This window comes from Nerophis ophidion, unplaced genomic scaffold (assembly GCF_033978795.1).
Source record: "Nerophis ophidion isolate RoL-2023_Sa unplaced genomic scaffold, RoL_Noph_v1.0 HiC_scaffold_46, whole genome shotgun sequence".
Taxonomy (NCBI): Eukaryota; Metazoa; Chordata; class Actinopteri; order Syngnathiformes; family Syngnathidae; genus Nerophis; species Nerophis ophidion.
The window spans coordinates 189327-202292 of record NW_026906968.1 but is presented as its reverse complement, the minus strand read 5'-3'; the positions used below and the strand labels follow the sequence as shown (position 1 = coordinate 202292).

Below are 12966 nucleotides of genomic sequence, written 5' to 3'. Positions count from 1 at the left end.
GATGGGATCACGTCTGCGCCGAGTGGATGCTCAAAGGCTTGAAACAGCGCTTGTGTCTTCTTCCTTACGTTTACTTGAACATCATCATCCAGCACCAACTGCTGCTCACAGTCACTTGAACTGCATGCCATGATACCTACTAACTCAAAAGTGCAGATTTGAACCATTGGAATCATTTCTATAGTTTGAAAACAACCAGCAGGCAGCATTTAAGTGTTAATTATGTTGTATTATCCCCAGGCAGCAAAGTTAATTGCCTTGTTTGTGCTGTTTTGCAAGACCCGTGTCACATGACTTCAAACTTGACACCTCATTGGCTGACAGTCTTCTTTTAACAGAAGTGAGTCTTGCTTTTTGAAGCAGTACATTTTTCAGCACTGCATTTTTTTACTGAATTTTGATGCACTGAATTTTTAACTAACTGTATCGTTTCGGATCAAAAAGCATTCTAAAAAAAGATCATTCCTGAATCCAAATACACAAAAACAGGTACCAACAAGAAAGACAAGTAGGTTTTGTATTATAGGATCCCAAACTAAGAGAGAGGGCTTTTGAGACAATAACAAAATTAAAAGCCTTGAAATTAATATAAGAAAAATCCAATTAAATCTCCATTTAAAAAAAAAAAGTGCCCTGGTTTAAGAGAACACGTTTAAGTGTCAGCAACAACATGAAAATAACTGACCTTTAACTATGATATTTTTATACGCGAACATGATTATAGGACATACACACAATAAACATGATTATAGGACATACACAAAATAAACATTATTATAGGACAAACACACAAACAATATTATGGGCATCCACAAAATTTAAAATTGCAATTTAGTAAACTAAAAAGGCCGTGTTGGCATGTGTTGCAGTGTTAATATTTCATCATTGATATATAAACTATCAGACTGCATGGTCGGTAGTAGTGGGTTTTAGTAGGCCTTTAAATAAAGAATCAAAGATGTATTTTATATGACGTAAATATTGCAAACTGGAGAACAAATAATAAGACTGACTTATAAGCGTCCTGTCTTTTTTTTCTCCGTCAAAGTGCTGTCACGACAGTTAGCACACTTGATGTTACAAGGCAGTACTGCTCATATATATCCCACTGCCTTTTAACATCAAGTGTGCTAACTGTCGTGAAAGCACTTCGACGAAGAAAGAAGTGAGCAGGACGCTAATAAGTCAGTCTTATTTTTGTTCTCCACTTTGAAATATTTACGTCGTATAAAATACATCTTTGATTCTTTATTCAAGGATAAACATCGTCTGGATGCGCTAGAAATGGGCGCCTCAAGGACGGGACGGTTGCATGTTTCACAGTAATAGTCGTTGTGACGTGTAGAGGACGAGGACGTTTATTACCATTGTGGGGGAGTTTTCTGTGTCTACGTACCTTGGACACATCCGTACACCCACCGGAGTGACGCCACGCTCTCTCCGCCGTGTGTTTGAGGAGCCTGCAAAAGACTTGCACATACATGTAACAATCTTGTTCAATCAACAATACAGTTTGGTATAAACCTAAAAAAAACAAAAAACAATACAACCATAAAGGAAAAAAGTTGGCTTTTGCGCCACTAGCTTAATGCTAACCTACAATGGACGACCACATTGATAGGCTAACAAAAATTAGCATTGCGATCGTTTTAAATTTGTACAAAGGTATATTTTAGTTTAACAAAAGTGACATAAGACAACAGTCAACAGATGAATTGTTCTTCCATCCATCCATCTATTTTCCACCCGGGGGTCGCTGGAGCCTATCTCAGCTGCAATCAGGCAGGAGGTTGTCACGTTCGGAACACATTGTGATGCGTGGGGATGTCAACTCAAGATGCACGGGACCAGACAAGCAAGTTAGCAGGTAGGAGCTGGATTTAATATATAAAATAATAAAAGAACACTGATACAAAGGCAAAAGAAAGCGCGTGCAACTCACCGGGAGCTAGGCTAAACGCTAACACTGAGTAAAAAGTCCACAGAAGCGTGTGTCGAGCGCACAGAAGCTAAGAAGGAACGTAGCAAGCCAGAACAGGACAAACTTAACCAAACGTGAGTGTTGCATAAAGCAAGTGAAGAACTCAGACCGAACAAAGGCAGGTATAAATACAGAAATGGTCATCAAAGACAGGTGTGCGCCGGGCACCAGTGCAGTTGGAACAAATGAAGTCGCTATGGTGACCAATACAAACTAGGAAGTGCACGAACTAAGAATCGGAAGAATCAAACCATAAACAAGAAACACAAAAGACTCAAATATAGACAAATGATGTGATCCGGGAATCGGATCACAACAGAGGTGGTGTACACCCTGGACAAGTCGCCACCTCATCGCAGGCATTTTTACTTACATACATATATTCACCAAACTGTGTAGAAACTAAACTTTGTACTACTAGGCCTTCATGCCCATCAAATCTTCAAACCCCGATTTAGTATGGGACATTATTGCCAGGTCTTCTTGTATCGCAAAATTGTGAAATTACATTTTTTCCACTCACAAAGACCCCAAACGTCCAGATTTTTAACCGCTGATTTGTATTTTTGATGTTCAGTTGGCCGAGCAGAGGAATTAGTTGTCACGACAGCAAACTGTGTCTTCTTCCATCACACCTTCAACCATCCTCCATTGCAGCAAATACATTACATTTCCTACAGGTAGTATTATCACTGAAGGACTGTAGAACATGGCTAAACATGTTACACACAAAGGACGGGCAAGCTAAGAGCTAAGCTAGCCACTAAAGTAGCTTGAAACAAGAATAAATAAGTGCTTAGTCATTTTTCCAATTCAAAATGAATTGGCTGTTTTTCAAACTTCCACCATTTCCACTTTTTTCAAGTGATTCAAATCATTCCATCTTCAACAAATTTCACTTAACCTGGACATTCAAACTATCATTTTTCCAAGTTCAAAACATTTCCAAGAATACCCAGAATTTCCTTTTTTTCAAACCATTTTTTCTCCTTTTTTTGTGTTGACCACATTTTTAGAACCACTTCAACCGTTCCATCAGCAAATAATTCTTCCTAATGAGGACAAAAAACTTTTTTTTTTCTCTGGAAAAATTCCTGATTTTCCCAAAATTCCAGAAATTCCATAATACTATTTCACAACAAAAAAATGTTACTACTGCAACATTTTTTGACCGATTTGAAAAATTCCAACTCATTCAAAACATTCATATATTTTAGCATTTTCTAAAAGTATTTCGATTTTCCCAAATTTTAATGAAATTCTCATTGAAAATAATGGTACGTTTTCCAAAGTTCCACATCTCCAACATTTTTCATCTGATTCACCATTGTCAAACTGTTCAGCCTATTCGGTAATCACGGGGTTTCCTTGACCAATTCCAAAAATTCCCAGAATTCCACGTTTTCTGTGACATTTTTCCCCGTTCAAAATTAATTAGCCAATTTTCAAAATGCCACCATTTCCACATTTTTCAACCGATTCAAACAATTCTACCTTCAAACTATTCCACACTGTCAAATCAATCCTTTTAATCCGGACAGAAAACAAAGTTTTTTTTTTAATTGGAAAAATTCCCAGTTTTCTCGAAATTCAAGGAATTCCCCAAAATTATTTCTCAATCAAGTATGTTACGACTTCAACATTTCTCAACCGATTTGAAAAATTCCAACACCCCCCATTTCAACTCATTCAGAACATTCACATTTTTTTTTAGCATTTTCAAAAAAAATCCCGCTTTCCCCGTAATTCTCCAAAATTTCCATGAAATTCCCATTGAAAGGAACAAAATAAAAGTTCCACAACTCCCACATTTTTCATCTGATTCAAAGCGTTCCAACTTCAAAATATTCAGTGTGTTCAGGAATTGTGTGCTCCCTTTCAACACTTATTAAAAGAAATTCCCTGATTTTCTGGAATTCCCCGTTGTTAGGGACATTTTCCCCATTCAAAATTAATAATCCATTTTTCAAATTTCCACAATTTCCACATGTTTCAAACCATTCCTCCTTCAACACATTCAATTCATCCTGGAAATTCAAACAACCAGTTTTCCACATTCAACAAATTTCCAAGAATTCCCGTTTTTTTGTAACCTTATTTCCAACCTTCTTTAGTGCAATGACTCCTTTCACATTGTTCAACCCATTTCAACCGTTCCACTGTCAAAACATTCCTCTGAGTCAGGACAAAAAAGCATGTTTGTTTTATGAACTTAAAAAAAATCCCGGTTTTCCCGAGATTCAAAGTCTTCAACATTCAAACTATTCTTACATTCATACTACATTCTGTCAACCTTTCAGTTCAACTTCAGCATTGGAGCATTCAAACACAATTCTTTCAGGAATTTCTTCATCTACTTAATATTATTATGATAATTAAATGTAGCTTACCACATTGAATGTGTGGACTGCATGAATGATGTCTTCTCAGTTCTCACTGTAACGCAATTTGAGTGTCTAGAAACACTCAAAAAAAAAATTTAATATTACTATTATTAATAAGGTAAACAAGTTATCTTTTGAAAGAGTAGTCAGTAATCTGATTACTTTTTCCCAGTTTAACTGTGGTGACGCTTTTTAAATGAAAGCAAAACAGATGTCATCTTTTTTTGGCCAACATGCTTGACCTCGAACAGTACAAGCGGTAGAAAATGGATGGATGGATGGATGTTGACTATGCTCATGCTATTTTTAGAGCAGACATGTCTCTAAAAATGATTGTGAAAATCATTGTTATTATTGTCCACCAGCAGGGGGAGCTCATCACTAGTACTACTGCATGGAGGCTGGCATGTGGTAAATTATTTCCTGTGTGTGTATGACTTATTCAGAGGGAGAACAGCACACTTTTACGTATGGCGTCTACCATTAAGGATTGCAGGAATGACTTTTAGGATGTTTTTATATGAAACTGATGAGATTGAGAGATCATATGTTGGTGCAGGACAATGTCTCATGTGACTGAGCAAAGCTGGTCTTTTCTAAAGAATGTTTGTTTTCTCCCGTCCCGTAGATGTCGAAGAAGAACATTTTTTTCGTGAGCAGGAAGAGGAGCCACAGTCCCCCCACATTAAAGAGGAAGTTGAGACGCCACAGACCCATAATGTTAAACTGACCCTTCACATTAAAGGGCAAACGGAGGACCCACTCATCTTACACATCAAAAATGAAGAGGAGGACCTACTGACCCCTCACTTTAAGGAGCAAAAGAACCTGCTGACCGCTCACATTAAAAAGGAAGAGGAGGACCCACTGACCCCCTGCTTTAAAAAGGAAGAATAGTTCCAAGAGCCGCCGCACATTAGAGAGGAAGAGGAGGAAGAGGGCATCAGTCAGCCTAAATGGTTGGAGGAGTTCCCAGTGACTGGTGTCCCTGTGAAGAGTGAAGATGATGAGGTGAAAGGTGAAAGTGAGGAGAGGGGAGGGGGGGAGCCTCCAAGCAGCAGCTCAACACAACACATGACAACAGAAGCTGATGGAGACCACTGTGGAGGATCACAAGCAGACAAGCTCTTAGCTCCACTATCAGATAGTGAGGACACAACGTCACACTCTCCTGACACTGATGATGAAGACTCTAAAGATGATAAGACATGTCACACTGACAACACTCACTTCACATCTTCTCTCTGTCACAAAACCTTTAAATACCATTGTCGTCTGAAAAGACACATGAGAACACAGACTGGAGAAAAACCCTTTTCATGCTCAATCTGTGGTAAAGGTTTTGTAGAAAGTCGCGATTTGAAAAGACACATTAGAACACACACTGGTGAAAAACCTTTTTCCTGTTCAACCTGTGGTAAACGTTTTCTTGTAAGTCACAATTTGAAAGTACACATTAGAACACACACTGGTGAAAAACCTTTTTCCTGTTCAACCTGTGGTAAACGTTTTCTTGTAAATCATCATTTGAAAAGACACATGAGAACACACACTGGTGAAAAGCCTTTTTCCTGTTCAATCTGTGGTAAAGGTTTTACAACATGTACAGATGTGAAAGTACACATGAGAACACACACTGGTGAAAAATCACATTCCTGTTCAATCTGCAACAGAAGCTTTTGTGACCGATCGACCCTTGTAGCACACATGAGAAGACACCCAGGAGAGAAAGTGTTGAGTTGCAGTGTGTGTGGTGAAAGATTGTCTTCTAAGTACCAGTGTAAGAAACACAAGTGTGCTGGTGAGAACAGCAGCAGCAAATGAAACTGCAGGATTTGAAATAAACTGTCCAGACTTTCATTTTGACTTTCTAACAACATCAGCACATATAACATGTGTGACATTGTTGTTTGTCTAACAATCTGTTTAATATGCTTCTACATTTATAGATTAGATATTTTATATTTGTGCTTTTTTCAGTCAAGCACATACATTAATATGCAACATTGTGTACTTTTATTAAAAAATGGACAGAACAATTTAAGTAAAAAGGTGGGAGTAAATAGTACGGGAAATATTTTACATGCAATAAACATTTTATATGTGTGTGTGTATATATATATTCTGTATATTCCAGATATAATTTTAGACTTATTCATATGAAATATTGAAGTATTACATATTTGTATTTGTAATTGTTAATAATCCCATAGATTATCACCTTTATATGATATACATATGTACTGGTTCACATCTGAAATATCTTCTGGACCACTTCAGGAAGCATATTATTATTTACTTTATACATCATTTCAACAATACAATTTTAAAATGTGTGACTTTTTGAATCATCTGTTGGGTCTCTTTAATCTATTTTATTCATTATATTTTTTACTCTGTATTATGATGATTGTGTTGTGATTGTTATATATGTATGTCCCCAGACCTTTATGTAATATAAAAGTGAGAGAAAATGACTGAATTATTTGTGGAAGGATGGTTTTGTTTTTACTTACATTTGTGGATATATTAAATAAATCCAGTATTGTGTTTTGAATATTTTTTATGTTTTTTTGCTTTATTTTAACATCCCCAAAACATCAATATCAGTCAAAGTTTGGAGTGTCAAGCAAAAGCCAATATTGTACATCATCCCACAGAGATTTACTTTGCATACATTCATAAAATAAACTGTTTATTTTGTATCCCTATCACAAAAACGAACAAGTGTTCTCTGGCACTGCAGATCAACAGTGGGGCACGTGCCCCAGTGAAATATGTCTGGCGACCCCCCTGACCTATCCATGAGTAAAGTGCACGAAGCGCAGGAAGCCATACTCACAGAAACTTTCCGTCGCCAAGTGGAGTGCCAGCTGTCTTGGGGAAGTGGTGGTCACGGTGGCGGGGGAGTAGCTTCCTTCAGACCGGTGCTGCCTTTCTCCGCTAGCCTCGTTAGCTTAGCAGCTAGCTAGCTGAGGGCGGAGTGGTGAGACAGAGATCGGGTGATTTGCAAATAAAGCTGCAAAACAGTTAAAAGCACACAAATAGAACGATACTTAGCTTTTTTGCAACAAGAGCAGTCAGCGAGCAGTCATTCACGTTGACCCGGAACCGGAAGTTCAACCGGAATTATATGCATCAAGTGTTCCGCTACCTCCAAATCAATACCAAGCCTCAACAGCACGACTTCTTGGTACTTTTGTGTGAGTTAATAATATTGATTGTTTGTGATAAATTTGTATTGCAACATTTAAAAACAAGATTATTATTGATAACTGTGGTCCTTTTGCTACCCTTTGTTTTTTTTGGTTTTCATATCATCATTTACATGTAGCTTTATTTACATTTGCAAGTCCAGTACGCTAGATGGCTGTAGTGTAAATGCATAATGTGTTTTGTTGCGCCCAAAAAAGTGTTAATACTGTGAATATTGGATTTATTATGCACCAGCTGTTTGATTCTAACATTCATCTTAGTTATAGTTTTTATTACCTCATTTTGTGGGTGTTAACGTCATGAGAAATTGCTAATGCTAACCAGTAGCATGTCAATAGCTAAGCCAATCTATATTAGCATCAAGCTACCATAACTTTTATAGCGTTTTTTTGAGTCCATTTCTTTGTTGGCATTGACAATTGCAACATTTACCTAAAGGTAGTTTGACTCAGACTGCTCTCAGTGCTGCTGGAGTGATCTCCAAATGCCAAACAGAGGTCAAATGAGTTTCAAATTGGATATTCAACAGACATTCAACATACAGCCAGGCTGACTGTTTGTTCCCGGCACTGAAAACTCATGCCACGTCTGTCAGTCCCTGCTGACAAGTGCTTTAGTTTAAGGGACCGTCAATAAAGTACTTGACATTGGCTCACTAAATAAATGATAAATGGGTTGTACTTGTATAGCGCTTTTCTACCTTCAAGGTACTCAAAGCGCTTTGATACTACTTCCACATTTACCCATTCACACACACATTCACACACTGATGGAGGGAGCTGCCATGCAAGGCGCCAACCAGCACCCATCAGGAGCAAGGGTGAAGTGTCTTGCTCAGGACACAAGGTTGGTTCTAGGTGGGATTTGAACCAGTGACCCTCAGGTTGCGCACGGCCACTCTCCCACTGCGCCACGCCGTCCCTACAACTAAGAAGATTTCAAATGTCAGTAGCTTTAGTCATGTGACCTAGAACCTCAAACCTACTTTCATATTGTTTGTTCATCACTGCTGTAGTCGGCTCATGCCTTGAATTGTCCGGTTTTAAGGGATAAACAGTAGAAAATGGATGGATGGATGTTTAGTGACAGAGTGGAAACTGTCAAACCTCAAGCCCGCCAAGTGCTCGAACCCAAGGCAGTTTTGGGAGAAAAGTTTACAGGTCAGATGAGACTTTGCCTCACCTCCAATTAGGAGTGAAAAGGCTGATCTTTGTACACAAGCAGCTTTTCCAACAAGACAACAATATTAAACACACATAAAAACTGTTTTCAAAGGGTTTCAGGCAGGTTTCTGGAATGTCCGTTCCAGAGACTGGACCTTAACCCTGCTAAACATTTGAGAACATTGCTTTGAACTGGCTCTGTGTCAAGAAAGCAACACATGTCAATCAAATCTACCAGTATTTCCAAGAACGGGGTCAAATATGCAAGCAAACTGTTGCCAGAAGCATCTTGCTTCATTTTTATTTATTGTTACGTGTTGTGAAGAAACCCTGAATCGCTCTGTTGTAAGAACATCAGACTTTCATTCTGACTTCCAGGATTCAAGTCCATAACTTTTATGGACAGAATTTCGAGGCGCAGTCAAGGCGTTAAGGGGATCGCGTTTGGTGACTGCAGGATTAGGTCTCTGCTTTTTGCAGATGATGTGGTCCTGATGGCTTCATCTGGCCAGGATCTTCAGTTCTCACTGGATCGGTTTGCAGCCTAATGTGAAGCGACTGGGATGAGAATTGGCACCTCCAAATCCGAGTCCATGGTTCTTGCCCGGAAAAGGGTGGAGTGCCATCTCCGGGTTGGGGAGGAGACCCTGCCCCAAGTGGAGGAGTACCTAGGAGTCTTATTCACGAGTGAGGGAAGAGTGGATGGTGAGATCGACAGGCGGATCGTAATGTGGACGCTGTATCGATGAAGAAGGAGCTGAGCCGAAAGGCAAAGCTCTCAATTTACCGGTCGATCTACATTCCCATCCTCACCTATGGTGATGAGCTTTGGGTTGTGACCGAAAGGACAAGATCACGGGTACAAGCGGCACAAATGAGTTTCCTCCGCCTGGGTGGTGGGTCTCTCCCTTAGAGATAAGGTGAGAAGCTCTGTCATCCGGGAGGACCTCAAAGTAAAGCCGCGGCTCGTCCACATGGAGAGGAGCCAGATGAGGTGGTTCGGGGCATCTAGTCAGGATTTAGGGCACGTCCAACCGGTAGGAGGCCACGGGGAAGACCCAGGACACGTTGGGAAGATTATGTCTCCCGGCTGGCCTCGGAACGCCTTGGGTTTCCCCGGGAAGAGCTGGACAAAGTGACCGGGGAGAGGGAAGTCTGGGCTTCCCTGCTTAGGCTGCTGCCCCCGCGAGCTGACCTCGGATAAGCCGAAGAAGATGGATGGATGGATTAAGTAATGAAGTTAAACATTGTACTGATATGATCCATGAGCTTATAATACAATTTTACCAAGTGATAAAGTAACAGCACAAAGCACACATCAGTCATATTAAATGATGCATCAAGGACAATACTGTAATGACATCAAATAGATATTTTTAATTTCGCCAGAGTACCTGGTTGGTTTCACATCTTGTTCAATACCTCTTTTTTCAAAAGTTATCCTGCCACCGTCACCGTGTGGGTTGCCGTGACACTGGACACAAGACGCATCATAGCAGGTTTGACTGTTTATTATTTCAATAAACCAGTCTTCTTCTGGCCATCCGATCGCGTCACTTTTCAGCGCGCGGGCTCTTCCTGCTTGCGTCCGTTGCGGGGGTCGTCATCTCACTCTCTCGTCCTTGATCGTCGTGCTCGTTTTCTGTTTGCCGTGGTGTCCTCGCCTACTCCTCCTCGCTCGTTCCTCCTTCCCCTCTTTTGTGCTGCAACAATAGATGAGCAGATTGAGCGCAGGTGTGTGGTGAACGCACCTGACTTGGCTGGCTGGGGGCGTCGCTCTGAGTGCGTCCCGCCTCCTCTCTCCGCCGCACGCCCCGCCTCCTGGCCGCCATTGCGGGTAGGACCGACATTTGTCCGACCCTGCTGTTGGCTCCTCTGCTCCGTCTCTCCACACATCCAAAAAAAAACAGGAAGGGTATGGTGCCATGACCCGGAGTCAAACCAGGGTTGCTGCAGCCACAACACAGAGTACTAACCACTATACCATCACGGCTGTTCCTACTCATCTTGATTGATAATGTGTTTGCTCTCCTGATGTCTAATGTTAAACCATCTGCTCAAGCCACATTCTGTTTGAACGACATCATGGAAGAGAATCTCAATCAGTGTGCTAATACTTGATGTTCTGGGGAAATATTTAGGTTTTACTCCATTGTGGTGTAAAGAACAACTGCTAAGATGTAAAATAGTCACATTTATATTGTTGTGCTCACCTTTTTCCTCACCCACTTTATTCTGATTGAATGCCCCGAGTATAAGAACAGATACAACTACCAGTTATACATTCACAATAATAAAGGGAAAAAAAACACATTTTTCAGTTTGTAGATTTAGAAAAGCCAAAGCAAAGTAAACTCCCCCCAAAAATCACACAGAATATTGTTTCAGTTGAGTTAACAAACAACAGCACGCTGGCCAGGAGTTGAACCTAGAATCTTCTAGTCCATAGTTAGACACATTATCCATTGCATCACTATCCCTACAGAAAGAAACATCTTACTGTAGGACAGGTTGTGTTTCGTAAACATCTTACGCCAAAACAACACACAGTTTACATCCTCAGGATGTAAGACATTATTTGGATTCTTATTTGAACCACATCACACAGAAATGTGAGAATGAGGGAGGGATGTTTTGGGTTGGTGCACTAATTGTAAGTGTATCTTGTGTTGTTTAACTTGATTTAATTTAAAAAAAAAAAAGCGTAACAGGTGATCCTTCGAGCCGGATTTGAACCAGCGACCTAAGGATTTCAGCATGAGCAACTACAGTCCTCCGCGCTACCAACTGAGCTATCGAAGGTTGGGGTCAAACAATACTAATTCTGATTTTTGAGTCACATTATTATCAAGCAATTAATCAATCAAAGTTGACTTCTATAGCCCTAAATCACAAGTGTCTCAAAGGGCTGCACAAGCCACAATGACATCCTCGGCTCAGATCCCACATCAGGGCAAGAACAAACTCAACCCAATGGGATGACAATGAGAAACCTTGTAGAGCAGTGGTCCCCAACCACCGGGCCGCGGCCACAGAATAAATTTGTATTTATTTATTTTTTAATCACAGTCAGATTTTTACTGCAGGCCACTGGTAAGCGCACGGGTGAGAAGAGGTTTTAAAATGATTAGCTCCTGCTTACTTTTACCGCATGCCTTGATTAAGCGCAGGAGTGAGAAGAGGTTTTAAATTAATTAGCGCCCCGGCGCCTATTCAAGGAACTACGGTATATTATCACACAACTCTTATGCTTAAAGGCTGTTGCTATGGTTATTATCAAGTGTGCTGACATTATTTTTTCTTTGTCTGTGCAAAGCTGGCAATCCACAAGATTGCAAGCAAGTCTCTTATTAGTGTTTGTTTCCAGAACCGGCCTGCTGACTGCCAAGACCGAACATCGAGTACCGTGACGTAAACAGAACAGAGACAAGGTGATATCACGACTGTCAGCACATTTGCATTGTTGTATGATTATATATTGTGTCTAGCTGGAGCTGTGAAGATGACCCCCTTCCCTCAGCGACAGCCTCAGTGATGTAACCAGGGACCTCCCAAATAAATAGAGGCAGCACGTGGGCTGGACTTTTAGAACGTAGTTTGGATCTGTAACTAGAGTACAGCCCAAAACACATCTCTCCTCAATTGAGCAAAATGTAACTCTGTCTGTGCATGATTTCTTCCTTCTCGTCTGTTTAATAGACGCATCAGTGTTTGAACCTGACACCACTATAATCTTTTTACTCTTTTCTACTCTTTTAGCACTCGACTTACCTTCATGACCTTCTCTCCCCTCTAGTCCTATCCATGTCCATACCTTCCTCATACATCAGCTCACTGTCCCCTTCCATCTCCTTTTAAGCAGCTACCAGAAATCCATAGCTGGATAATGGAGAGGTTTTGTGAAATAATAATTAAAAAAAGAATCAGCTAAAAGCAAAAATAAAAATGAACTAAATCTCCTCTGTTCTGTACATCATTGTCCAAGTGACATTATATTGTCATCTTCCTCTTTATGCCATTTCCTCAAGGTGACAGAAAAACATGATACAACCTGCCTATCATGTGATTCTACCATGTTGGCAAAATACAAACACACAATATATTGACATATATAACACATAAAACATGGAATTAGAAGTGAACAGTACCCATCCCTACCAGCAAGTGTTGTTGTACTGGAAACTAATTTACAAACACAACTTCATCACACACAATACTCCAC

At 40.2% G+C, this 12966-nt stretch overlaps 1 protein-coding gene and 1 non-coding gene across 2 annotated transcripts in view; both read right to left on the bottom strand.

Moving 5' to 3' along the window:
• LOC133546869 (zinc finger protein 391-like) overlaps nt 1-12966 on the bottom strand; it is a 95903-nt gene that overhangs the window by 19224 nt on the left and 63713 nt on the right. The window lies entirely within an intron of this gene.
• Nucleotides 11460-11546, bottom strand: trnay-gua (transfer RNA tyrosine (anticodon GUA)). The gene is given in 2 exon segments: nt 11460-11495; nt 11510-11546. It is a non-coding gene; the product is annotated as a tRNA-Tyr (tRNA).